Source organism: Protopterus annectens, chromosome 1.part2 (genome assembly GCF_019279795.1).
Source record: "Protopterus annectens isolate FY-2018-M chromosome 1.part2, PAN1.0, whole genome shotgun sequence".
In the NCBI taxonomy this organism is placed as follows: domain Eukaryota; kingdom Metazoa; phylum Chordata; order Ceratodontiformes; family Protopteridae; genus Protopterus; species Protopterus annectens.
In genome coordinates, this window is record NC_056727.1 from 9,933,601 (window position 1) to 9,960,837 (window position 27,237).

A 27,237-nucleotide genomic window follows, 5' to 3' on the forward strand; every position below is an offset into this window, starting at 1 on the left:
TGATTCTGACAGTGGAAGTGTATAACTCCTACCACCTGTTGTCAGAGTATCGGTAGGCTGTGATAATGATGGCGTCCAAACAGAGGCATAGTTGGGTGGTGGAGGAGAGGCAGAGATTGAATCTGACAATGAGGCTGGGATTCAGCCATTCCCTGTATTTCCTTCAGACACAGTCAGTATGCTTACGCATACCCATTCCACTGAGTCCTCAGATATTGAACAGGTGGAGGGTGACATACTTGATCAGGGTAGTGTGGTTACTATTTACTGGCTCACTCTGGCCATAGCCAAAGTGTGGGAGAGGTGCCATGCAGGAGGGTTGGCAGGGGTGCTTGGAGGAGGCCTGCTGTCCACCCTCCACCTGATCCTGGTATGTCATTACATGCCACTTGATGTATATTTAAGGCCATCATGGAGGCACAGGCATGTTCCACTAGGGCCTCCAAGGACATGCTTAGGGTTGTAGATGGCACAGGCTGACATGCATGACTGCCTCCACCATGTCACCAATTCAATGGATTGGATGAATGACACAATGGAATGAGCAATATCTGTAAGGGACATTTGCTGTGAGTAGAACATCATCTACATGGCTGTAGATCAGTAGCAGCACCTGCTGTTAGCCAAGGTGGCCATACCCAGTCTCTGTCCCATACTGGCTCTACTTCCAATGCTCCATCAGTGGTTGAGGAGTCCACACCAAGACATGATAAGCCACGGTCTTGAGTGTAGTCCAGCAGACATCAGTCATGTTTGGGTAGCACCAGCACATCTGACCATGGGCATGAACATGCCAGTGTAACTCCAGGCAGAGGCAGTTCTTGTGGCTGGAAGCAACGATGATGAACTGTTTCTTCTACTATGCATGGCTCACACCTGTCCAACATGCAAGGACATAGAGCTAGCACAGAGCTTGGCAGTATTCTTGCAGACACTGACGCACACATTTCACCTTGAATGCCCATATAGACACGCACATATAACAGGTACATGAGGCATTTGTGAGGCTTGCAGCTCATTCTGTCTCATTGGGCATTTGATAATTAGCTACATTTCAGCCTGCCTGTCTTTCTTACTCACACACACATTCACTACTTTGATGTCAGCCTTGGTCTTATGCCCTGCCCCCCTGTGCAAATGATGATAACTGTGCCTCCTTGTTTCTATCTTTTGGATTCAGGGATACATGTATATATTTCTTCTGATGCATAGAGTGCATAGCTGACTGAGTGCTTATTGTACATATGTTGGTAATGTTATTTAGAAAATTGTACTGCTTTCTTACAGGTTTTTGTATTGTGTGTATCTTTGGTGCGAGCTAAATGGTAATGAGCAGACATCTATTGACATAATTCAGTCCTGTCACATATTGATGTCATTGATGTAAAAGTCACACACCTTCTATTAGGCACATTTGCAAGTAACAGTATGCAAGGATCTGCCATTCATTTGTGCTCCTTCACATTTATTTTCTTGTTCAAGGTTAAACACTTATCTTGACAGTCCTTCGGTTACAACTGTTTTAAATCTGGGGTGAATCTGTGTGATGCTAGCAGTACACAACCATTACATGGGTATGTAAAGGTTGTGAGCATTGCCTGGCATCAGTTTTACTGCATGTATGTGTATAGGATGAAAGTTGCACCCCTTAGGTGTGCTATTCATTGCCTTATGGCCAGGGCAAGGGCATATTGTGCATGCCTACATCTGCCTACACCCACACTGGTCTATATTTTAACATCGAAGTCTTACAACTTCGAATGTTATAATATCGAACCCAGTAGAGCGAAACACCAGAAAACCGAACAGTCAGAATAGCAAATTTTTCCCCAGGAAAAAAATTTGCTGTTCCGACAAACATACACACAACACATGCATACCAAAATAAATAATACACACACACACACACACACACACACACACACACACACACACACACACACACACACACACACACCACAAAACCCTACACTAAACCATGCATACACCACTAGCTATCCACTTACCTTAATCCAACCCTAACCCTAAGGTCCATCACTATTGCACACTCACCTTACCCGCTCCCTAATCCTAACTCACCTACCCCACCCTAACCTTCACGTCCACACAATTGCACACTTACCTGACCCATGCCCTAACCCTAACTCACCTAACCTGCACCCAATCGCACACTCACCTTCATTCGCACACTTACCTTAACCCGGTCCGTAACCTTCGCTCCACAGTCAAGGAAATAGTAAAGCTGCAGAAACAGACCACCGAATAATTTCCCTAGGAAAGTATTCGGTGTTCTGCAGCTTTGCCATTTCCAGCATTCGCTCTACTGGGTTCGATATTATAACATTCGAGGTTGTAAGACTTCGATGTTATAATATAGACCCCACCCACAACTGCTGGTGGCTCCTCTTCTGAGTCCTCACTTGTGTATGACTGTGGTAATCTTGCCAGCGGTGATGGAATGTATGCACCTTCCCCTTGTTGTTCCTGTCGAAGCTGTTTTCTCAAGATAATATTGTTAAGGATAGCACAAACAGTGAAAATTTCAGCAGAAGTACAGGGATAGTACTATAGGGCTCCTCATGATGTATCTATGCACTAGAACCATGACTTCAACAGCCCAAACACACAGTCTATGATATTTCTTGTTTGAGTGTGTGCCTCATCATAGCATTCTTCTGTGAGTGTATGTGCATTTCTGATGGGTGTCATCAGCCATGGTTCGCATACATAACCTGCATCCCCCAGTAAATGCCCTTGTGTGATATCTCTCCTGGAAAACCTCTGGCACAGCTGAGAGTTGTTCCAGATATGAGAATTATGGTAACTGCCAGGGTTGCCAGCACACACATTCAGGATGATTACCTTGGCGTTATACATGACCTGGCAGTTAATGGACTGGAAGTCCTTTCTGTTTATGTAGATCCTTCCCTGTTCCCTGGGTGATGTTTTGATCTCAATTTGCTTGCAGCAGCATAGACTTGGGCCTGTTGCACATACACATGCAGAAGATCAACAGCAAACATTCTCTCTGTGTAGAGTAGTTTCAGTGGCTGTATTCTAGCAGGTTTTGGAATTCGAGGCCAAAACCTACACTAAGTGTACACAACTGATTTATAGCTAGTTGAATAGCTTCTTCATCTTCGATTGGTTGATTAGCATACAGTTTAGCTGATTATGCTGTATTTAGCATGCCACAATGTCTACTGGGTTTGCACAGCTCTACACAGCATGTAGAACCACTTACCAAATACAAATCACCGCACTACCATGTGCACATCACTGTGTGGCATGCACAAGGTTTTAGCAGACCATGTAGACTTTATTAAATCCAGCCCAATGTCTTTGTCCTCCTTTAATTTTGGTTTTGTCCCTGATTTTTTGGCACAGTTGAGAAGAATGCTACATATTCAAACATTTCAACTATCCTAGATGATTTTGCCTCATAATTTTGGTCTAATTGTTGTATATCTTGTGTTTTATCATTGAAGAGTGTAATTACAAAATGATGACAGACATTTGAGTTTTAGACTTCATATCTTTCTGAAAATGTATGGTGATACCACAACCTCTTGTACTTCGTACATGAAAACCTAATGTTTTTCTATCTATTTATTTATTTATTTTATAAGAACTCTAAGGTGAACACAAAGTAGCTATAATGATATGAGGGGAAAAATGACTGATATCACAACCACAGATGAAAGCAAAATCCCCAGACAACAAATCTAATATTTATTTGTCAAGGAGGACAGGAACTAGTGAATGATTTTATTAAATGTTTACAAAACAACAGATTTAATTTGAGTTTTAACGGCCTGAAAATGGGCCAAACGTTATCATTTTAGATGTTATGTTGGAGGGGGTTGTTGGTGATGGCATTCATACTAGGATTTATAGAAAATTTGATGATGGTAATCAATACTTAAAAGGACGTAGTTGTCACCCCCCCCCCCCCACATACTTGGCTAGGCTTTCCTCATGGTGAGTTTTTGAGGTTGCAGTGTTTATGCAGTAATGATGCTAAATTTAATGAAGAACTACAGTGCATGAGGGATAGGTTCATTAAGAGAGGGTGTGATGCCTGTGCCCTGGCCCAGCAATCAAGGAGCCTCAATCCTCACCACTAACACCAGAAAGGGCATCTCATATATGAGGAAAGGATAACAAATATACACAGTAAAGTGCAATTTCCCTTAAGAGCATACAGAGATCACAGCCAGTCTGGGGCTGGCCACTCCCATGCTCCCCGGGTCCCCAATAAGACTCCCCACTGGCACAGCTATAGGGTTATGATCTCAGCCTAGTGGGAAAGCTAAAATCTCCAGCACCCTCTCTGTCCAACCAGTGCTTCGTGTCCCTGCCCAGGTAGCTGACACACACACACACACACACACACACACACACACACACACACACACACACACACACACACACACACACACACACACACACTCACTCTGAGATAAGAGTTTACACAACCACACAGACAATTCTGGGGAAGGCTGACATAGGTTCTCCAGCTGTGCCTCTTTTACCCAGACTATATGGTAGTATCAGCTGCCACCACCCACCAATAATTATCAGCTACTCAAAGGCCCTTAAAAGGGTGTCCAATTATTACTGTGTGATATTATTATCCAATTGGTAGATGTGACTAAACAGTCTCAAGACTTATTAGGGTGACCTGGTACAGGATCCTTATATACATGCAATGTACTTTTAGTGCTTAATTTATCTCTACACAAAACCAGCCACAGTTAAAAGGTTTTAAAATATTTAATAATAAATAATTAAAACCACAAGACAATACTTTCTTCTACACAGTCAGTGCTAGTCAAGAGAGTTCAGAGATCACACAGAAATACTTAAAATAAATCAGTAGTACAGTTCCGACATCATAGAAAAACACTTAGTCTAAACTTTCTAATTTCTAGCTCTATAAAAGAAAACACAAGTCTAAGATAACTTACATAAGACAACAGCCAGAGTGCTGATGAGTTGGATATCAAGACAAAAATGTTTAATGCCTTCTGATTCTCTATGTTTAAATTGCTATTGCAGTTCTGACAAACATTACATAATTTCACACTTTCCTGGTGTTCCCAGGCTGACAGAAACTGCATTTACATTCTTTTACACTTAGAGCAATAAAGGACATGCCACATGTAAATTCTGGTCATTAACTTTAGCCTTAAAACAATAGGCAGGAAGCCTTCATCTAGCCGCACTGGAGCTGACTTTAGATTAAAGGGCCACAAAATGCTTTTACTGGGTCAGTAGAGAGTACTGTTGCCACATTTTTGTAACAGCATTTTTTCATTTAAAACAAGACTATGATTCACATTCATATTTACAAATGATAGAATTATGTATAAAATTCTATCTGGCTAGGCTGGCAGCCTTCACTCATCTCTACCAGACTTCACATTTCTCCCCCCAGGAGAACTCAAGATAGTTTTTCTTGTGACCCTTGAGAAACACCGCTTGAAAGGGTTAGGTCTATCTGAGTACACCTACCCCATTCCCTGTCTTGAGAGCCCATCTGCATTGGCATTGCTACTCCCACTCCGATGCTGTACTGACCTGTCATATGCTTGTAACCCCAGGCTCCATCTTAGCAACTTGGCATTTTGCTGACTAGCTCTGTTTAACCATGTTAGAGGGTTGTGATCTGTCATAACAGTGAATTTCACTCCATACAGATAAGGCTGACATTTCTGCAATGCCCACACTATGTTTAGACATTCCTTTTTTACAGCTGCATAGCATTCCTCCCTGGGTTGGAGCCTATGGCTGAGATAAACCACTGGGTGCTCTTCTCCCTCTGAAAACATCTGGCTAAGAACAACCCCCACCCCATAGTTTGAAGCATTCATCTGCACAACAAATTCTTTACTGTAATCTGAACTGGCTAACACAGGGGGTCCTCCCAAAGCTTCTTTAAGCTTCTGGAATGCCTGCTCACATGCTGGGGCCTGTTCTTCCTTGTCAGGACTGTGAGGTGAGCAGCTATGGTACTATAACTGGGGACGAACTTTCTGTAGTACCCTGCTGTCCCTAAGAATGCCCTCATCTGCTTTTTAATAACAGGTGCAGGACATGCCTGAATAGCTCCCACTTTAGCAGGTTTTGGCCTTATCTTACCACTCCCCACTCTATGTCCTAGGTAGGAGAACTCTGCCATACCCACCTGAAATTAGCTCGGCTTAATGGTCAACCCTGCCCTCCGTAGTCTGACCAGCACCTCCCTGACATGCTGAAGGTGCTCTGGCCAGAAATGGCTGTAGATGGCAATATCATCTAGGTAAGCAAGGGCAAACCCTCCTGCTCCTGCTAGGATATGATCTACCAACCTCTGGAAAGTTGCTGGGGCATTCTTCATCCCAAAGGCCATCTTTGTGAACTTGTACAAGCCAAAAGGAGTCACAAAGGCTGACTTCTCCCTTGCACTGGGAGTCAAGGGCACCTGCCAGTAACCCTTGGTAAGATCAATGGTTGTAAGATACTTAACCCTACCCAGCTGCTCTAGGGCCTCATCTGTCCTAGGCATTGGGTAAGCATCTGACTATGTGTGACTATTTATTTTCCTGTAGTCCACACAGAACCTGGTGCTGCCATCCTTCTTTGGCACCAGCACCACTGGGGAGGCCCAGGGACTTTTGGACTCCTGAATCACCCCTAGTTCCAAAATCTCTTGTACCTCCTCCCCCAGAGTCTGTCTGTCTGACTCTCTCAAGCACTCTATAAGGGGCCTGCCTAATAGGCCTTTGGGGTCCTGTATCCACCTGGTGCTGCACTAGGTGGGTGCATCATGGTTTCCCAATGAACATGTCCCCAAATTCCTGCAACATTGCTCGGAGTTCTCGAACTTGGGTAGGAGATAGCTGCTAGGACATTGCTACCCCTTCCACTGAGGTGTCAGCCCAAGCCTCACTGAGGAGATGAGTCCCCAGATCTCCCTCAGACTCCTCCTGCAATCCACTGCAAATGCTCAGCAAAAGGGCCTCTCTATCATGGTAAGATTTCATCATGTTAACGTGGTACAATTTCTGCCCCTGCCTTCTGCCTAGCAGCTCCACCATGTAGTTAACATCACTTACCTTTCTTACCACCTTGTAGGGACACTCCCAAGCTGCTTGCAACTTGTTGTGTCTGACAGGAATGAGAACCCTTACCTGCTGCCCCACAGCATACTCTCTAGCTTGAGCATTCCTGTCATACCACACCTTTTTATGTTGTTGGGCTTCTGCCAGGTTCTCCAGGGCCAAGCCCATGAGTTCCCTGAGCCTTGTCCTGAGGTTTAGGATGTATGCCACAACAGACTCCTTGTGAGACTCACACTCACCTTCCACTCATCTCAAATTAAATCTAGAGGTCCCCTCACCCTATGCCCATACAGCAACTCAACGGGTAAAAAACTTGTGGATTCCTGGGGAACTTCTCTGTAAGCAAACAACAGATGGGGCAAATATTTGTCCCACTTCCTCTTAAACTGATCTGCAAATGCCTGTAGCATGGACTTGATTGTAGAGTTTAACCTCTCAACAAGATCATTAGTCGGGGGTTGGTAGGGGGTGGTCTTTGTGTGCTTCACACCACAGGACTTCCAAAGACAAGCCAGCAGGTCAGACATGAAATTGGCACCTCTGTCAGTCAGTATTTCTTTTGGGAAACCTACCCTTCTGAAAATCTCTAACAAAGCATTTGCCACCTTCTCTGCCTCAATGGAGGACAAAGCCACTGCCTCAGGGTATTGTGTAGCATAATCCACTACCACTAGGATATACTTGTTCCCTGTAGAACTTGGGGTACTCAGAGGACCCACAATATCCATATCTACTCTCTGAAATGGCTCCTCAATCACAGACAAAATCATCAAAGGAGCTCTCACCTTGTTTCCTGCCTTTTGGCACTGCTCACAGGTCCTGCAGTACCCTATTACATCTCTAGAAATTCCATGCCAATAGAAGTTCTGCATAATATGCCTCTTTGTATGTTTTATGCCCATATGACATGCAAAGGGAATATCATGGGCTATGGCTAGAAGCGCCAGATGGTAGGCTCTAGGCACTACCAACTGCTGTACTCTCTCAGCTTCTAGCCCACCCTCAGGGGTCCACTCTCTCTATAGTAACCCTTTGTCCCAGTATACAGATTCCCCCTTTCCTTGAGAATCAGGTGCCTCCCTAGCTACCTGCCTCAGGCCTTGCAATATAGGGTCTGAGAGCTGAGCCTGTCTCAGCTCTCTCCTTGTAACCCTTTCCAGCTCCCCTTCCAGAGAAAGTCTGGCATCCTCTGACAGTCATGGCTTACTGTCAGCCTGGGTGCTACTACTCACCTCTACCTTTACTGTCACTTTGTCCAAGGGGCCATCAGTACCAACAAGCAACTGTGGCTCACCTTCAGTCTCACTGCTACAGCGTAGCTCACTCCCTGAAGTAATCACCTCACCAGTCCTGGCTGCAAGTATGTGGTCTGTCTGGTCCTAGCCTGACTGTGTGTAACTGCATAAGTACATGGTGCTGCCTCATCCAAATCCTTCCTTCTCAGGACTTCTGCATGATGGTAGTTTAGTACCCCTGGTGTCTCAAGACAATCTACTATTGGCATTGTGTCTTTCCCACTTACTGGCTCCCTCACCTTTTGTTCCCCACCTTGCCTCCATGGACACCTGTATGCCACATGGCCCTACTGGTTGCATTCAAAACATTTAACCCTAGCTCCTGGATGTGTACCTAGACTAGAGGATTCCCCTGCTACTGGCAGATTTTGTTGGGGCAGTCTGTGCTGCCCACCATGGGTTCCTTTAGACCCATGAGCAGTACTGTGGGTCCCTTTCCTGTGCAGGGCTGCCCTGCATGCTAGGTATAGCTCTCCCTTCTTACACCAAATTGTCTGAAGTAGCACATTGTCTATCAGCTAACCAGATCCTCATGTCCTCAGGCAAAGTGCTAAGGGCTTGTTCCCTCACCAAAAGGTCTGCCAGCCCTTCAAAAGTGGTGACCTGATATCTACTTACCCACTTATGGAAATATGTGCTAAGTTCAGCAACATATTCACACACACTTTCATCTGCCTTGTGTCTATGGTCATGAAACATTTTCCTATACATTTCAGATGTTAGCTTAAAACATTCTAAAAGACATTTTTTTACAGCAGTGAAAACATGCAAAGTCAGACACTTTAGCTAATGCAGTTACAGTTTTACCATGGAGTAAGGGGGTCAGGAACTGTACCCAGAGTCCTTGGTCAACTTCATACTGTTTACATACCCTCTCAAATATCTGAATGAAACTATCAAAATTATCCCCCTTTTTAAACTGTGGAAGAAATTTACTGACTTGTTGTGCTTCTGGGGTCCAGTTACTCCCTTCCCCATTACGTCCATGACTCTGGCAAAGATTCAGCATCTCCTTCTCATGCTGCCTCTGTCTCTCTTGTTCCTCATCTTGCAGACATAACAGTTTCTCTTTCTCCTCAGCCTGCAAACGTTGCAGTCTCTCATTCGCTTTTAATCCAACATGCCTAGCCTCCAACTCAAGCCTCTTTAGCTCCAGCTGGAGTTTTAAGTCCACTGCAGAAAGGTTGAGCTGTCTATTCTCTGAGAGAATTATATCTCCACTGCCAGTCTGATTGTCCTCCTGGTTGCTGTTTTCTGATGCAGCTGTAACCAAGGCTGCAATCAGGTCTGCCTTAGTCAGGTATCCATGCACCAGTCCCCTAGCCTGGCACATCTCCGCCAGCTGGCTCCTTGTCAGCTTTCCATACTCCTCTGCTGACATGCTGCCTGTTTACCATGACTAACTAAGCTAACAAAAGAAATAAAATAATTGTGATCTGAACTCTGAGTATTCACTGTGTGGCTGTTTTAGAGTATAAAAACACCTTCAAAGCTCACTGTACACAAGCTACAGGATTCACTCTACCCACACCACTACAAGCCAATTAGTATCTGACAACTAATCCATATGTGATGTGGATATCCTACCGCTGCCAAATACAAATGTGAGGATATCCCAACCACTGTCACAAATTAATATGTGAGGCTATCCCATCCACTGCCACAAATTAATATGTGATGCCCATTCCCTGGCCCAGCAATCAAGGAGCCTCAATCCTCACCACTAACACCAGAGAGGGCATCTCATATATGAGGAAAGGATAACAAATACACACAGTAAAGTGCAATTTCCCTTAAGACCACACAGAGATCACAGTCAGTCTGGGGCTGCTCACTCCCTTGCTCCCCTGGTCCCTAATAAGACTCCCCACTGGCACAGCTATAGGATCTAGATCTCAGCCTAGTGGGCAAGCTAAAATCTCCCACGCCCTCTCTGTCCAACCAGTGCTTTGTATCCCTGCCCAAGTAGCTGACACGCACACACTTTGAGATAAGAGTTTACACAACCACACAGACACTTCCAGGGAAGGCTGGCACAGGTTCTACAGCTGTGACCCTTATACCAAGACTATACAGTAGTACCAGCTGCCAACACCCACTAATAATCAGCTACTCAAAGGCCCTTAAAAGTGTGTTCAATTATTACTGTGCAATATTATTATCCAATTGGTAGATGTGACTAAACAGTCTCAAGGCTTATTAGAGTGACCTGGTACAGGATCCTTATATACATGCAATGTACTCTTAGAGCTTAAGTTATCTCTACACAAAACAAGTCACAGTTAAAAGGTTTTAAAATATTTAATAATAAATAATTAAAACCACAAAACAATACTTTCTACTACACAGTCAGCGCTAGTGAAGAGAGTTCAGAGATCACACAAAAATACTTAAAATAAATCAGTAGTACAGTTCTGACATCACAGAAAAAACATTTAGTCTAAAATTTCTAATTTCTAGCTCTCTAAAAGAAAACACAAGTCTAAGATAACTTACATAAGACAACAGGCAGAGTGCTGATGAGCTGGATATCAAGACAAAAATGCTTAATGCCTTCTGATTTTCTCGGTTTAAATTGCTATTGCAGTTCTGCTAAACATTACATCATTTCGCACTTTTCTGGTATTCCCAGGCTGACAGAAACTGCATTTACATTCTTTTACACTTAGAGCAATAAAGGACATTCCACATGTAAATTCTGGTCATTAATTTTAGCCTTAAAACAATAGGCAGGAAGCCTACATCTAGCTGGACTGGAGCTGACTTTAGATTAAAGGGTCACAACATGCTTTTACTGGATCAGTAGAGAGCACTGTTGCCACCTTTTTGTAACAACATTTTTTTCATTTAAAACAACAAGCCTGTGATTCATATTCATATTTACAAATGATAGAATTATGTATAAAATTTCATCTGGCTAGGCTGACAGTCTTCACCCATCTATACCAGTCTTCACAGAGGGTATGATATAGAAAATTTTAACAAGAGTGTAGATAATCTTATTAGTAATACATGCATTATGAATTGTAACCCTGAGTTAAATAGAGGGTGTTATTTTAGGATAGAAATGAAAATAGACAAAAAATATCTTTGTTACTACATATAGTCCCTTTAATACAGAGGTAGTAAACCTGGTGAAATATTATTCATTTTTTACCCAACATAAAGACTTTTTTAATGTGTTAAAAATACACCAGGCATTTCCTATAGGAGAGGAAGGAATATCAGGGATATGCTGGTCCATGGGAGGTTTTACCTGCTGTGGAATCACCTGATAGACATATGTATAAAATACAGGCTATCCATTGTGGAAGATGTTGTAGCTATTAGCATGTGATGCAAAGTTTTAGCAGCAGGATTAATGGAAAGAAGTATGATATTAAAGGTAATTTTATTTGTGACTTGGGGGTGGGGTTATGCTTTGAGATGCCCATGTAATACATTTTACATTGGGGAAAGTAAAAGGGCATTTGAAGTGAGCCTGCAGTAACATCTAAGGGACATAAGGAAAGCTAGAATGGAAAGCCCTACTGCAGTACATTTTAAAACTCATCATTGTATGTATGGAGGAGGGCTTCAAGCTACTCTTTTAGACCAAATTTATTGTGGGAAATTTGCTAATATGGACATTACATCTACATTGTTGTATAAAGAATTGATTTTTATATTAAAATATGGTACACTGATTCATAAAGGTTTTAATTTAGAATGTAGTTGGATGTTTTTTACTTAATTGTTGGTTAATCAATTAATTGATTAATCGTGTAATTGAGAATGTTTTTAATTGGTGTTAGTATATAAATGACTGTTTTTTTATACTATTATACTCTGTAAAGGCTGTTAAGCCGTGGTGGTAAGAGAGTGTGTTTAATAACAAAATTGTGGATTTTCTGGCCTGGAGATTTGCTGTCTGTGGAAAAATGACTGATGTTTGCTCATTAATCTTGTTTTGCAGGTCTAATTTATTTTGTGTGAAGCAACATGGAATACTGGAATGTGCATCTGTTGTTTATGTAGAACAAATATAAGCCATGTTACCTGGTGTGATGTCCCCAGTCTGGGCCATTAATCAAGGATCCTTAGTCCTCATCACTGACACTAGATGGAGACATTCACTTGGAACAAAAATGAATACACCCAGTATTTCTAGATGCAGCTCTCTGCATCAATCACTATTTTTCTTAATACACACAGAGAACACTCAGACAGGAGTCTGGGTTTCTCTCTCTGTCTCTCTCCAGGTTCCCAGTAAGGCTCCCAACAGGCACAGCTGTCGAGTTAAGTCCTCAGCCATGTGTCCAAGCCAAGTCCTCTAGCACTCTCTTTGTGAAACCAGTGCATCATGTCCCTGCCCCAAGCAGCTGACATGCACACTCTTTGAGATTTGATTTGCACACACACACACACACACACACACACACACACACACACACACACACACACACACACACACACACACACACACACACACACTTGGGAAATGTTGCCACAGGTTTTTTAGCTATACCGCCTTCTGCCCAGACTATAAGGTAGTTAAGGTAGTTACTACCAACAGACACTCCCAAGCCAGCTATTGCAAGGATCTTACAAGGGCACCCAATTATACTGAATTAAATTAATATTAATATGAATGGTAGTTTGACCAATGCAATAAGGCTTTCAGGAGTGACCACAGAGTCACCAAACAGATATGAGTACCCTCAAAGGTTAAATTTTTCTCTAGAGGACCAGCCACAATGAAACATTTAAATACATTTAATAATAAATAAGAAAAGAACATGAAAATACTAAATATCTATTTACAATAACACCAGAGTTTCAACCACAAGAAATATTAAAATAACACAGATGAATAGATTCACACAGATACAGAAAAAAACAGTACTTAACTAATCTCACTCTATTTTCTTGAGTGATCTCAAGAGTTACTTTTCCCTAATAAGTTGCTTACTACAGCAAGCAAGATGAAGTAGGTGAGTGATCCTTCTATGTCAGGTTTCCAGAACAGAGTGCCATTAGACTTCAGCCTCACCTAGTATTAAACATTATTTTAGTGATGGATTCCAGAATGACATCACATACATCTGGTCGTCTGACATCTGGTTTCCATGCAACCCCTCCCCCATTGCTAGAAACTGTCATGATTTAGCATATGAACCTATGAACATATGTGTCAATAATACACATGCAGAGAGCATTGCTAAGATCTGCTGCAGCTCCTGGAAGTCATAAAACTGGAGATGTGTGGTTGGCATGGTGGAACAGTGGGAAGCAGGGTGTGCCATGACTTTTCTGTGCATTCACTCCATCACTGTTCACTGATATGATGACCATAGTAATTTAAACTGGGTAGCCTATCCATATTCTATTACTATGCTTTCTTAAGCCCCTGCAATGAGACACTCATATGACTAGTGGCTACCAGGAACTGCAGTCATAGAGATCTTTATTCTTCATGGAATGTTTTTGCTTAGTAGGCATGTGACATTATTTATTTTCAATTCTTTCAGGAAATGACACTGCCATAACATACTAAAGTTTCTTTGTTTTTATTTATTTATTTTTTAATGTAAGTAGGGGGTCCCTCCATACTTCTCAGTTTCTTTGTTCAAGAACTGTAGGCAAATGTCCAAAAGCATAGATACTTTTTTAAATATTCTCAGTTTCTCTTAAAAGGTTAACAGCTCAACAGGTTTTCAATCAACTTGCATTTTCTGAACACTAAGAAGCCTTAAACTCTTAATGACTGTCATTGCTGACTGATTGCAGTTCTCACTGTTTTACCATAAAATCAAACAGGATAAGACAAAGATAAACAAAATATCAGTGACAGTTAAGAACATGCCTCTAAACTGTACCTTACTGTGACAAACATTCCTCATTTTGAGTCTTAAAAAGAGCATCTTCTACAATGTTACACATTGAAATGTTAAGCCAAACATTCATTGCCGAGATTTTTTAGCACAATATCCATGGTAAATAATACTGAATCATATTAGTTAATCAAAACAGCTGTTTAAAAAGTATAAAGTAACACATTTTAGCCATCCCGTGAGTATCATAGTTTAAGTTGGTAGACAGTGTTCTTGTGTTACACACATTGTCCATTGCTTGTACACTGTGTGAGATGTAATGTTATACATTTTAAAGATGTAAGGTTGAGAGATATTGGAGGCAGCTGGTAGAAGAAATCAAATGGCAAATTGAGACTAGTTGCATTAAAGTGATCACTGTTGTGGCTTTGTAAAGATCAGGGATAGTGCTTAGTGTCTGAAAGTTCCACATTGAAATAAGTTACTGTGATTGGATATTCATTCACTTTTTCTAGCAGCAAATATGGTAGCTGAATGGGCAGTCGTAACAATACACCCTGCCGACAGAGAAATGCACATGCAGTTACTTTTGTTATTTAATTGGTATGAGAGTTGACTTGTGGCTGGGGTTCTCTTTAGTAGCAAGTGGACATACATCACTGTAGATGTTATGTTCTTCATTTTCTTGTCAGTAAGACATCAGAAGTATAGAATATGTGGGTATCATTTTTGGTGTCATATGTTGTATGAAAGCAACCAGCAGTAACAGCATCATTTATGAATGGCTAATGATATAGTTTGTTATGGGGGACAGTAATTATCAAAAAGCAATGGCCATTACACGTATGTGATTCCTATACAGTCAAAAGAAATGTATCAACTCAGATGGGTTACATTACACTGGGTCACTAAGTATGTGTTTTATGCAGAAGTATCTCATTAAAAGTTTCATATTTTTTTATACTGCCTTTGGGGAACTGACGTATGAACTTCCTACATACAGCTAGTAAATTAAGCTTTTCAGAGGGCTTTTGTTGTCACACAGGCTGATAATATGCCTGATTTTCAGCTGGAGGCTGTGTGACCTCTGTAGAAAAGTCCAGATAAAAATAATCTCCAGAATAGATGTGTACTAAATTCTCCTTATACCAGAAGAAAATTCCTACACATTTCACCCAGAAAATATATGTTTTTCTGATGTGCCCTTAGTACAATGCTATTCTATGCCAGTCTGAAATTTTGCATTATATTAATTTATTGTGGGTGCTGTGGTGCACTTCCGTTTAGTATACTGAGTATAATAATAGTCTAAAATACTTCTTGAGCTGTTTGTCACTAGTTGTATGACTCCCCCCTTTTAGACTTGTACTGTAAGGTGCAGTACATGAAGTTATATTTGTGCATGTCTCTTTACAATAGGAACAGCCAGCTAAGCACATTCTTTTATTTTTAGGTCATGATATACCGTGAGAAATTTGCTATAATACTTTGAACAGTTACAGCAGAATGGTCCTTTATTGCTAGTCCCATAAGAAGTAGTCTTATGTAGCCAATTGGATGCTCTTGTTTTGTCATTCATTTCACAGAACAATCTATGTCTGGTAACCATTTGCTTCTCTGCGACTTGGTGCAAGTCTCAGAGTAGCAAGACTGAGTGGAAATACAGATTTACATATACCAGGTCCAGCACTGATATTTCCCTTTTTTGATCTATGGTGATCTTAGAGAAGGTATATATAACTCTGCAGATGTGGGAAGCTTGCCTTCCATGTCCCCCCTCTAAAAAAAAAAAAAAAAAAAAGCTTTAAAATAAGAATAGTGTTTCTCAGCACTCAGCATTACAAGTCTCAGAATTACAATAGGGAAGTGTATATTTTGCAGTTATTCAAGCTGACAAAACTCAGTATGTATCAGAATCATATTACTGGCATATTTTATGAAAGGAAAACAAACAAAAAAAAACCAATGCCCTGTTCTATGGAATACTGATTGTTATGTCATTTTTATATGTGTAGTGAAATATGCATATTTGGCATGCTTTGAGAGGAATGCTCATATATGAGATTATCTTGTCTACTTTCCCTAAAATCATTTGGATGATACAAAACAAGATATATGTGGAATGTGGGATTATCAATGGGTTTTGTCTAAAACTTTTCATAAAAAATGTCTTGAACATTAGAGAGAGGGACTGCAAATTGTAGTTAGGGTGGAATTCAGGCCAGAGTGAATCTTTTACAAAATAGTCAGCTGAAAACAAATGTGTAGATTTTTCTCTTCAGGTTAACATAAAATATACAAACTTATAAATATAATGTTGGTTTGATTTGAGATATAAAAAGAGAGTTTCTGTATAAACGTTCCCCCGGATTCACTAATCCTCCGTGTAAGACTTAATAAGTCTTACTCGGAGGCTGCAGTTGAACGGTATGACGTCAGTGTGCCATGAATATTCATGAGGGCACGCTGTCTCAACCGTAACTCTTACACGGACCGAGTATGAAAGCAGGGGGCATGTCCGACTGCCGAGCAGTCTAAATGTCCACGCCCCTGCAAGTGTAGTAAAAGCAAAATGTTAACACACAAGAGCGAGTTCGCTCAAATGCACTTGCACCCAACACCACACTCCCTGACACTGTAAACCCCCATCACAGTTATAAAAAGTAAAACATTTATTTATTTATTTTTAAATCCACGATATAGCTGCCCGTATTTGCACGTGTGTGTGCGGTGTGCCCATTGCTTAGCTATAGTTAGCAATTCTGACATGGAAGAGCATAAGAAAGAATGTTTATACAAATCACACCAAATTGCAATAGTGTAATGGTAGCGCGTATGCACAAAAAGGAGGCATTCACAGTTCGAGTCCCACCACTCCCCTTCTTAGTTATGTTTTAAATCAGTATTTGAAATAATACCAGAGATTAAAATTTTATTAAAAGCAGTGAAATGGCCACTGTATCAGTGAACAAAATATATATTTTTAAAGGATCCAGATATATAATAGCCTGCCGTTAAGCAACACTTTACCCAGCTAAAAAGAGGTGCCCATAGATTAATAGTGCTTTACCCAGCTAAACAGAGGTGCCCATAGTTTAATAGCGCTTTACCCAGCTAAACAGAGTTGCCCATAGTTTAACAGCGCTTTACCCAGCTAAACAGAGTTGCCCATAGTTTAATAGCACTTTACCCAGCGCAATAGAGTTGCCCAAAGTTTAAAAGCGCTTTACCCAGTGCAATGTGTTTGCGCGGATGTGCGCGCCATGCCAACCAGGGCACCGGGGAGCAATGTAGAGCTAAGTTGCTTAAAAGCAGCCACACCCCATAGCCTGTCTAGACAGTATTAAAATAAAAGAATGACAAGGTTCGAACCCAGGACCCTGTGCATCATAATCAAAGTACAGAACCACTAAGCCATGACAACATAGGGGAAGCAGCCACTATTAACATTCATAAACTTACGAATGGTAGTTTAACCATTACTAAGCAGGTCTGCCGTCAGACGAGAATTTTACAAAATGGCCAATCTCAAAAAAGTGCGGGAAATGCAGCATATTTAAGCCCCACAGACAGGAATACACACCATAACTGATTGTAGCTCACATCTGCAGTTAGAATGTCTGGTGTCAGAGACGGAACACACTTCCGAGCGCAATGTTGGGGCATCGAGGAGTCCAAATACATGGTTTGGCTCCTAGTCCACCATCACGAGACAAGACTCCTGCAGGGCCAGTTCCAAGGGACAGAGTACAAGGCAGAGGCTTGGAACCGGTTAGCTCGTGACCTCACCAGTGCCACAGGTGTTCCTTGGACTGGTGAGCAGGTCCATCACCACCATGCAGACCTGAAGAGATGAAAGCAGGACAGCCTGAACAGGTGGATACAGGAGGCCTGTGGGATGCAGAATGCCCCACAACTGAGTATGTAGCCATGGAATGCAGTATGTAAGAATTGATAATGGAGCATGTATAATGGATAGGTATGTCTCAATACCCCTTCATTTACTTTACAACTGCAGGTGACCGTGCTATGAATCAGCAAGCCTATGCTGATAGGCTGCTAACGCTGCACCGCTAGGCAGGTTAGAGATTATTCTGCATGTATTGTTATATAAAATATGGGAGAGAGCATGAAAGAAAGTGTTGTAGTCCAATAAAACAGCCATAGAATCACCTGAATAAGTCCTCTGCATGTACTGTCAGATAAAAACATCAGAGAGGCAGAAAAGAGTGTAGTAACCCATTAAGAAAGGTAACATATGTCTGGAATAATATCTCTGCAGGTACTGTCATATAACATAAGTGAGTGAGCCTGAAAAAAGATTGTTCTAACCTATTAATAAAGGTATAATATGTCTTGAATATGTCTGCCATAAACACCGTTAAAACAAATAAAGGAGTGAGCCTGTGGAAAAGTGTGCAATGTCATTAATAAAGGTCTAAAACCCAGAGTGTGTCTGTGTCACAGAGTCTGAAATGTTCTTGTACCCTTGCATTATACAAACAGTACTGTTTGAAAATGTGCTGACAACCCAGAGTTATGCAGTCCCATATAAAGTGGGTGATGGAAGTGCTAGTAGCTGTGAAACATATATACAGTCCACAATAGTCAGTTACTGGCTGGCATGAATAAGTAAACCTGGCACACGTGTAGCATGTAATTATTCACCAGAAATGTGAGTGTGTGTCAAGAAATGCAGGGTTCTGTACAAATCGAAGTGAAAATGTCATGTGAAAACATCCCAGATATGTATATAAAGAAATATAGATGCAATCAAGAAATATGTAGCAGTAACATCTGCAGCCTGGACAGTTAGTATGTCAGATATAGGTCAGGCATATATTGAACTAGCCAAACCCATGACACAACCCAATGTATGGTGGCAAGTGTAATAATACAGGTAGGGGATATACACTTGCAGTCACTAGGAATGTAGTGTAGACCAAAAGGTCATTATAAGACGTTAACCAAGGTTTTTTCTACACCCTACTGTGTGTGCATAAACCATGGAATTCTACACCTCAATGGGTATGTGTAATCTTAAATATTTGTTGGGACATATGTCCTATTGTTCTATAAATATTTGCAGTCACGTTGATGCATGAGCTCTGTTTAAACACCACAATCATGGTGGCCTGTTGCTACTAAACATCCCTGCATGCTGTTGGAATAACCACTGTAGTTCAATATATGCATGAGTTATGCTTGCTGTTCCACAGTTGCACCCTTGGTGTGTTGGGTTAATGGGAATATTATTGCATGCTGTTACAACTAATCTGGAATGCTGTTCTGCTTATGTTATAATTAAACACACCTAATCACAGAACATATGTGAAGGCCTGTCCCAGCGGACCCACCTGTCCCACCTCAGCCCGCAATCACGTGTGTTACAGGGTATGTGTTTGTACCTAGCAACATGTATACTCTGATACAGCAGTATGCCAGCTATATTAACAACCGTGCACATATAGGTTAGGAGGGGTATGGCATCAAAGACTAGGGTGGTTTACCGGTAATACTGTAAATGTACATGACATTCATTGCATTGGATGACATATTTCTTCATGCATTAGCTTGATATATACCCCTGGGGTGAGGTTGTGCATTGTATCCCAAACAGTGTGCCGACTACTGGTGTACACTGGTTTGTTATATGGAGTGTGGCAGGCACTGTCAGCCAGTTGTGGGCTGAGCACTGATATGTGGTACTGAACGTGTGTATCCTCTGATAGACAGATAGATGCTATATATGGCAGTTAAGTGATATCTGTACGTCATAATGTTAAGTGTGCCACATGACATGCTCACACATATCGTTTAATTGTTTTCCAGGGTTATGGCTCATCAACGTAATCCATCGTATTCAGCTGCGGAGGAGCAGGAATTTCTGAAAAGCCTGGTACAGCACTATAACCTGCTTTTTTCCAGGGCCAGCCAGCACCAGTATGACCATACTGCACTGTGGCAAGACCTTGTTCGCCGGGTAAATGACATAGGCATGCATAACCGGACATATGAGCAGGTACACCATCACTGCAGTGATTTAATTAGACATGTCCGGCAGCGTGCATCTGATATCCATAGGTAACAGCTTACCACAGGTGGTGGGGCGGCCATACACCCCCCCCTCACCAGAGTGGAGGAGCTGCTCCTAAGCGTGGTGGCTTCTGGCCTACAGCAGCAATAGCATCACACATGTATCATCATGGAGGCCGGAGCCACCCAGCAGGATGACATGGAGCATGCAGGTAATACACCCTAGCTGTAGACTACCATTACCTGTATTATTAGAATATGCATATGTGAGATGTGTACTGTGTGTTTAGCAGTTGTGCTGCCTAACGTGTGCAATACTGATATTTGGAATAGTGTCCGTACACCTTTGACTGTTGACTGTTGTTCCACTGCCGTTTAGCACACTATCAGTAGCAATGCCATAGTTGTGGTCACTGACAAACTGTGTCATATTCTTCTAGGTCCCTCTGGTGTGACAGCAGGGCAGACGATACATGCTGGTGAGTGAGTTAACACTTTAATATTGGTATTGAAATGTGCATGTCATAGGTGAGGTGTAGGCCATGTACACGTAACACATCTACGCATAATGCATGTTTGCTGTGAGACATCAATCATCTCAGTAAAGTCAGTAGCTGCCTCAATCACATGCAATGCACAGTGCAGCAGACACAATTGTGGCAACACTGTACTACACATTGGATATGCATACTTGCTACAGTTGTACACAACAGAACACGTTTATCATATGCAGTACACGAAAACATGCTACATTTGGCATTACCACACACCCGCTGTAAGGTCACACTTCAGTATCCCACATGTCATGCACACACACATGATGTACATCAGGGATAGAGGCCTATCATGGGGCTGTGCAACACTCTGCAACACATAACACAGTCATGTTAGGCAATGCTCCCTACTGGGCACCTCACACACCCATGTACAAGGTGGCTGTGTAATTGTGAACGTAGCCATGGCACTGCAGTTCATGTACAGCATGCTAGGTGGTGGTCTTGCACACATTAGTAGCTGTGAGTGACCACAAGATGCATGTTGATGATGGCACAGGGTACTACACCCCATCCAGTTACAGTGACCACAGTACTACTCATAGCAGTCATTGCTTTGCACCTCAGTGTTGTGTGTGTTTAAACATATGCACCTATACACAATATGCATAGCATGTTGTCTGTGTGCTTACATATGCCAGTATACACAATATGCACAGCAGTCACCATCCAAACAAAGTGTCACATGTCTGTCCTGGAATGCTAGTGGGTGTATAGGTCACTTGACACACATTGGGTTTGTGTGGTGTTTAATGTTGCACTCGTGTAGCATGCAATGCCATGTCTGGCACCCACATATCTGCAATATGTCACACACTCACCATAACCACTGTACATTGGCCATGTCAAGCATTGGGATTCCTTCACATCAACATGCACCGCACATCCCGTGTGTGTACATAGCATGCATGTGCTACACCCGTTCCCACTATTATCTGCTATGGACACAGACACTGTACTCAGACATGGATATCTATATGTCACACAGATAACACATGCAGCCATAGCATGTATACTTGTGAGTGATGGTGCATAGGGCATTGCAGAGCTGATAATACCTGCACAGCAATGTTGTGTCCATGTACACATTGTGTTCCAGGGTGTAGCCAATCACTGAACAACTACACAGTTGCATGAAAGCCATGTATACTGCCATTTAATAGGGGCGTCTACACTTGCACTGCATGGTCTTGTGCAACACATATTCTGCATGCTGACACGTGTGTGGTGATTGTTTAGCTTGTGATACTGACACCCGCCTTCACCCACTATAGAGTATGTGTTGGATTGCTGGTATGTGTGTGTATGTGCTGTAGTGAGGAGTGTATCAGTGTTCATGTGTGCATGCGTCCATGTGTTCATGTGTGCATGTGTGCATGTGTTCATGTGTTCATGTTTACATGTGTCCATGTGTTCATGTGTGCATGTGTTCATGTGAGCATGTGTGCATGTGTGCATGTGCAGACCGTAAAGTGTGTTTCCTGTCTTCCTCTCACAGGTGCTGAGTTAGGGGTTGGGGAAAGCAGCAGGCAACCTGAAGCCACTGCCACGAATAGTCGTGATGATGACACATGTATTTTGGCACAGGAAGATTTGACATGGTCTGTCGTTGGTCCGCCAATCGACAGTACACAGCATTCAACCCCATCTATGCGCACACTCATACTGTCAATACATCCCTCACCACCAATGGCCATAGGCGAGGGACAGCATACAGTTGGCATTGACCAGGAGAGTGTGGTACCCATGGCACTTGCATCCCCTCACAGCAGCCATAGCCATAGACCTGGAATGGTACCACATAGGCGGAGGTCCAGGGGTTCTCGGGGGAGCACCACTGGTCGTATTGCCCCTGGCATGTGTGCCATCACAGGTCTTACGATGACCAGTATGTTCCAGGCTGTAATGCAGGCTCAGGCACGTATGGAACAGTACACCAGGCAGGGACTTAGGGCGCAGAGGGCACATTACACCACTATCAATGACAGCATCCGTTACCTTACTGGTGCCATCCGGACTTACACCGAGGTCATTGATAGACATTGGGGGAAGACATTAGATGCCCTCCACAACATGTCTTCCACGAGCCAGGACCGTGCGGGATGGTTGCGACATCGACACGGATGCATGCCAGCAGCAGCAACAGCTGGCAGTGGTCGCGGACCGCCCACAGTTCACAGCCGCTCCTGTAGTGGCAGTACCAGCCCCAGCAATGCTGGGGCTGGCCTGTCCATTGACCGTCCCAGTAGACCATGTGCACGTGGCTCTGGCCAGTCCCAGCAGGGACATGGGTCCAGTCGTCATACCTCTGCCTCTGATGACAGTACCCAGTCAGGGTTGGTACCCTATACTGTCCGTAGCACTCCTGCCAGGCACAGGTACTGTGTCTGTGGCCAGAGACAGTGATCTGTACAGCCTAGCAGGTACAGTCTGTGGCTGTCCCACAAACTACCGTATATGGCAGCCACATGGTGGAGCTGTGTGCATGCAGACACACACACATTAAGCAAACAACTAGGGCTCACACATACGCACACACATTACATCAACATTGGCCCATGCTGTACTGTTGTCCATCTCACACACACACACACACACACACACACACACACACACACACACACACACACACACACACACACAGACATGTCGATTGGATGGGTCAATGTCAGGCTCTGGCAAACAACAAAATGCCCTGTGCATATGATGATACCTGTGTCACCTCCTGTCATCTGCATCATTGACAGAGGAACAGGCTAACATGGTGCTGATGTACCGGGTGACACTATAGCAGTGTAGCAATAATAGCAAGTTTTCAACAAGGAAGTGTAATGACATCCTTGTAGGTATATCTGAGCAGACATTATGCATCAAAGCTCTGATTGTCAATGTAGCATTGTTTACACCACTGTTATGTCTGAGTATATATTGACCACCCATGTGCCACTTGGCTGAAGTGTAATCTGTTGCCAGTATGTGTTAGTGAGTGGACAGTACGTCTGTCATGTGTGCAGTACAGATTAGCAAGTGTACATATGTGAACATGGTGGGTGCGCACTGTCTGCATGTACGTGCATAGTGGACACATGGGACATGTGGCAAACCCTGTCGTACACATTGTTAATATCTCATAGTATGTTTCAATGGCCAGTATGCATTCTACTACAGTTATGTACTAACATGGTAGACGTGTGTATGACATGGGTTGACATTATGCTGTGGGTGATACCGTTAATATCTGTCAATGATTTGTGGTCTGATAGTATACACAACTTCAACAGCATGATTATAAGCAATCATTGGATGATGTCCTGACAAATGAGTCACAGTAGTAGGGAACTCAGTAACAATTGGATCCTTCCAGTGCTACACTATAACACTAACCAGTGGTAATGACCACCACCCATTCCTGTGATCACACCTGTTTGGCATATAGCCCTCTTAGATACATGCAGACACACTAGGGATGTCTCCATCCAAATCTGGAAATGCATGCATTGGCCTACAATGCATGCCCTGGATGGGACGCATATCCTACACAAGGGTATCATACAGACAGATACCTGTTGTCTGATACATGCTGTATAGCAGTAAGCCCACTATGGCATAGTCATCCTCATATACTATACATAATATCCCATCAGTACCACACAGGTGGTAGCCCTCAACATGTATGTTGGGTACCAATGTGTACATACAGCCTCATTTTATGTCATGTGTCCCATGGTATCCACATATCCATAGGTATTGTGGAGTCCCAAGGTGTATCACATAAAACATTAGAGGCCTGAATGCATATCCACAAGGCAGTCATACACCTATAAAGACTTGGCAGTCTTTGTTGTGTATAACCATGTCTGACATATACCCTAGGCATATACCCTCACTCACACTACTCTTAAGTAACTGTCATGGGTGTGTGTGCCACAGATGACCTTGGCCAGAGAACACGACAGTGGACGGCCTTGTCACATACATACATATTTGACCTACGATCTGAGAAGCAGCGGCACAACCAGTCAATGGAAACAAATGTATTCATGTAGTATGCAGGCTTCACACCTATGTACTGATTGAGGGGACATGTACACATATATATTTGCCACGCAGATACCTACTGTGTGCAATGCACTTACTGTTGTAATCATACTATGTCATACCATAGTAAAAGCAAAACCCACACTGCATTGACCAACAGTGACGCACACACAGTCAGCATTGCCAGGATTCAAACCCCTACCTAACTATGTTATGATACTCAAGAGAGACGCATTAATAACGCATGCTATTTGCTTTACTGTCTGGCTTTTATTCTCCGGCTGTATTTGTAGGATAGTGACATCATCAGTCTTTCCAAAGTGGAATGTACCACTTTTAGTGTGTTTTCCCAGTCTCCAAAAAGGACACTCCTTTCATAAACAATTGCACACATACATACACACACCCCCCACACACACAAACACTCACTGTTTAAGGATTCAAACCCCTACCTAACTATGTTATGATACTTGAGAGAGACACAATACAGCATGCTATTTGCTTTACTGGCTGGCTTCCATTCTCCGGCTGTGTTTGTAGGATAGTGACATCATCAGTCTTTCCAAAGAGGAATGTACCTCTTTTAGTGTGTTTTCCCAGTCTCCAAAAAGGACACTCCTTTCAAAGACAATTGTACACATACACACACCCCCCCACACACACGCATTGTTTGCAGGATTCAAACTCCTACCTAACTATGTTATGATACTAGAGACAAACGCATTAACACGGCGCACTATTTGCTTTACTGGCTGGTTTTCCTTTTCCAGTTGTATTTGTAGGATGGTGACATCATCAGTCTTTCCAAAGAGGAATGTACCTCTTTTAGTGTGTTTTCCCAGTCTACAAAAAGGACACTCCTTTCAAAGGCAATTGCACACATAAACACACTCATTGTTTGCAGGATTAAAACCCCTACCTAACTATGTCATGATACTAGAGAGAGACGCATTAACATGGTGTGCTATTTGCTTTACTGGCTGGTTTCTTTTCTCCTGCTGTATTTGTAGGATGGTGACATCATCAGACTTTCCAAAGAGGAATGTAGCTCTTTTAGTGAGTTTTCCCAGTCTCCAAAAAGGGGACACCTCTCAAAGGAAACTGCACACATACACACACTGTTTGCAGGATTCAAACCCCTACCTAACTATGTTATGATACTAGAGAAAGACGCATTAACATGATGCGCTATTTGTATTACTGGCTGGTTTCTCTTCTCCTGCTGTATTTATAGGATGGTGAAATCATCAGACTGGACATGGTGATGTGTGTACACTTTGTTTTATGCCATTCCAGGAATGGTCCATGTGGGTCAGCAGGTGTCAACAGCTTGAACAAGACCTCAGAATACTTACCTTGTGTGATCTATCTGTGGACACATTGACATTCCGTCATATGTCAACCCATATTTATGCACAGCTTGTTGGTTTTGTGGATACTACATGTGTCTGGGATGCTGATAAAGGGCTATTCAAAGTCTATGTGACACGTGTAGATGTGTTCATTGATGTATGTCCTGGGTGGCTGCCTTGCAAACAGTCTAGCATGTTTGGGAACCATGGTCCGCACATGAACATACCACAGTTGGTAGGGTTGTGTGTATGTCAGCTTCCAATAGCTCTGTTTATGACTGCAACCATGATGGACTCCATGACCTTGCAGATCAGACTTCATAGGCATACTGGACTTGACTTCCCATGGTGTGTTGTGCACCAACACTTGTGGGGAGTGCCATATGTAGCTGTGACACATTCAACAGTTCCACATCCTGTGTAGGGGTGAGGCTCAGCTGACTGTTCAGGTGCAGGATCTGTTTGTTCTGTAGTTTGTGCATGACACATATTGGGAATCAATGTATTCCACTTGCTGCCATGCTTTTGGCAGTGGGGGTAGCTGCTCATCCATTCTACATGTGATATCTCCTGGTATGATGATATGGGCTATCGTCAGTGGGAGGTGGGTATGTACATATGGGCCTGTCTTTCATGATGTCAGTATTGTCACTCCGGTACAGTTGGCCCTGACTCAGGACATATATGGGTGTACATTGCTATTTATGACATAGCTGAAGGAGGTGTCATGATTCAGTCTGGACTCCTTCTCTGCTACTCTTTACAAAACACCAACGAACATGAGCACTAATCCCTGTTATACTCTTTTACATGCTTAACACCCTACTGATCCTTTGTGATCAGGCTACAGAGTATGTCATCATAATATCCTGGCATGTCCAGGGGTCGGTTTCGTGTGTACTCTCCAGTCCAGCTGGTGGATATTGTGATACTGACACAATGTCACATCTGCCTCATGTACACAGACAACCCTCTCCTCCTCCCAACAAACTCAGATATATGTGTGAGATGCACCTATATAGACATACATGGTGCTGAACTCT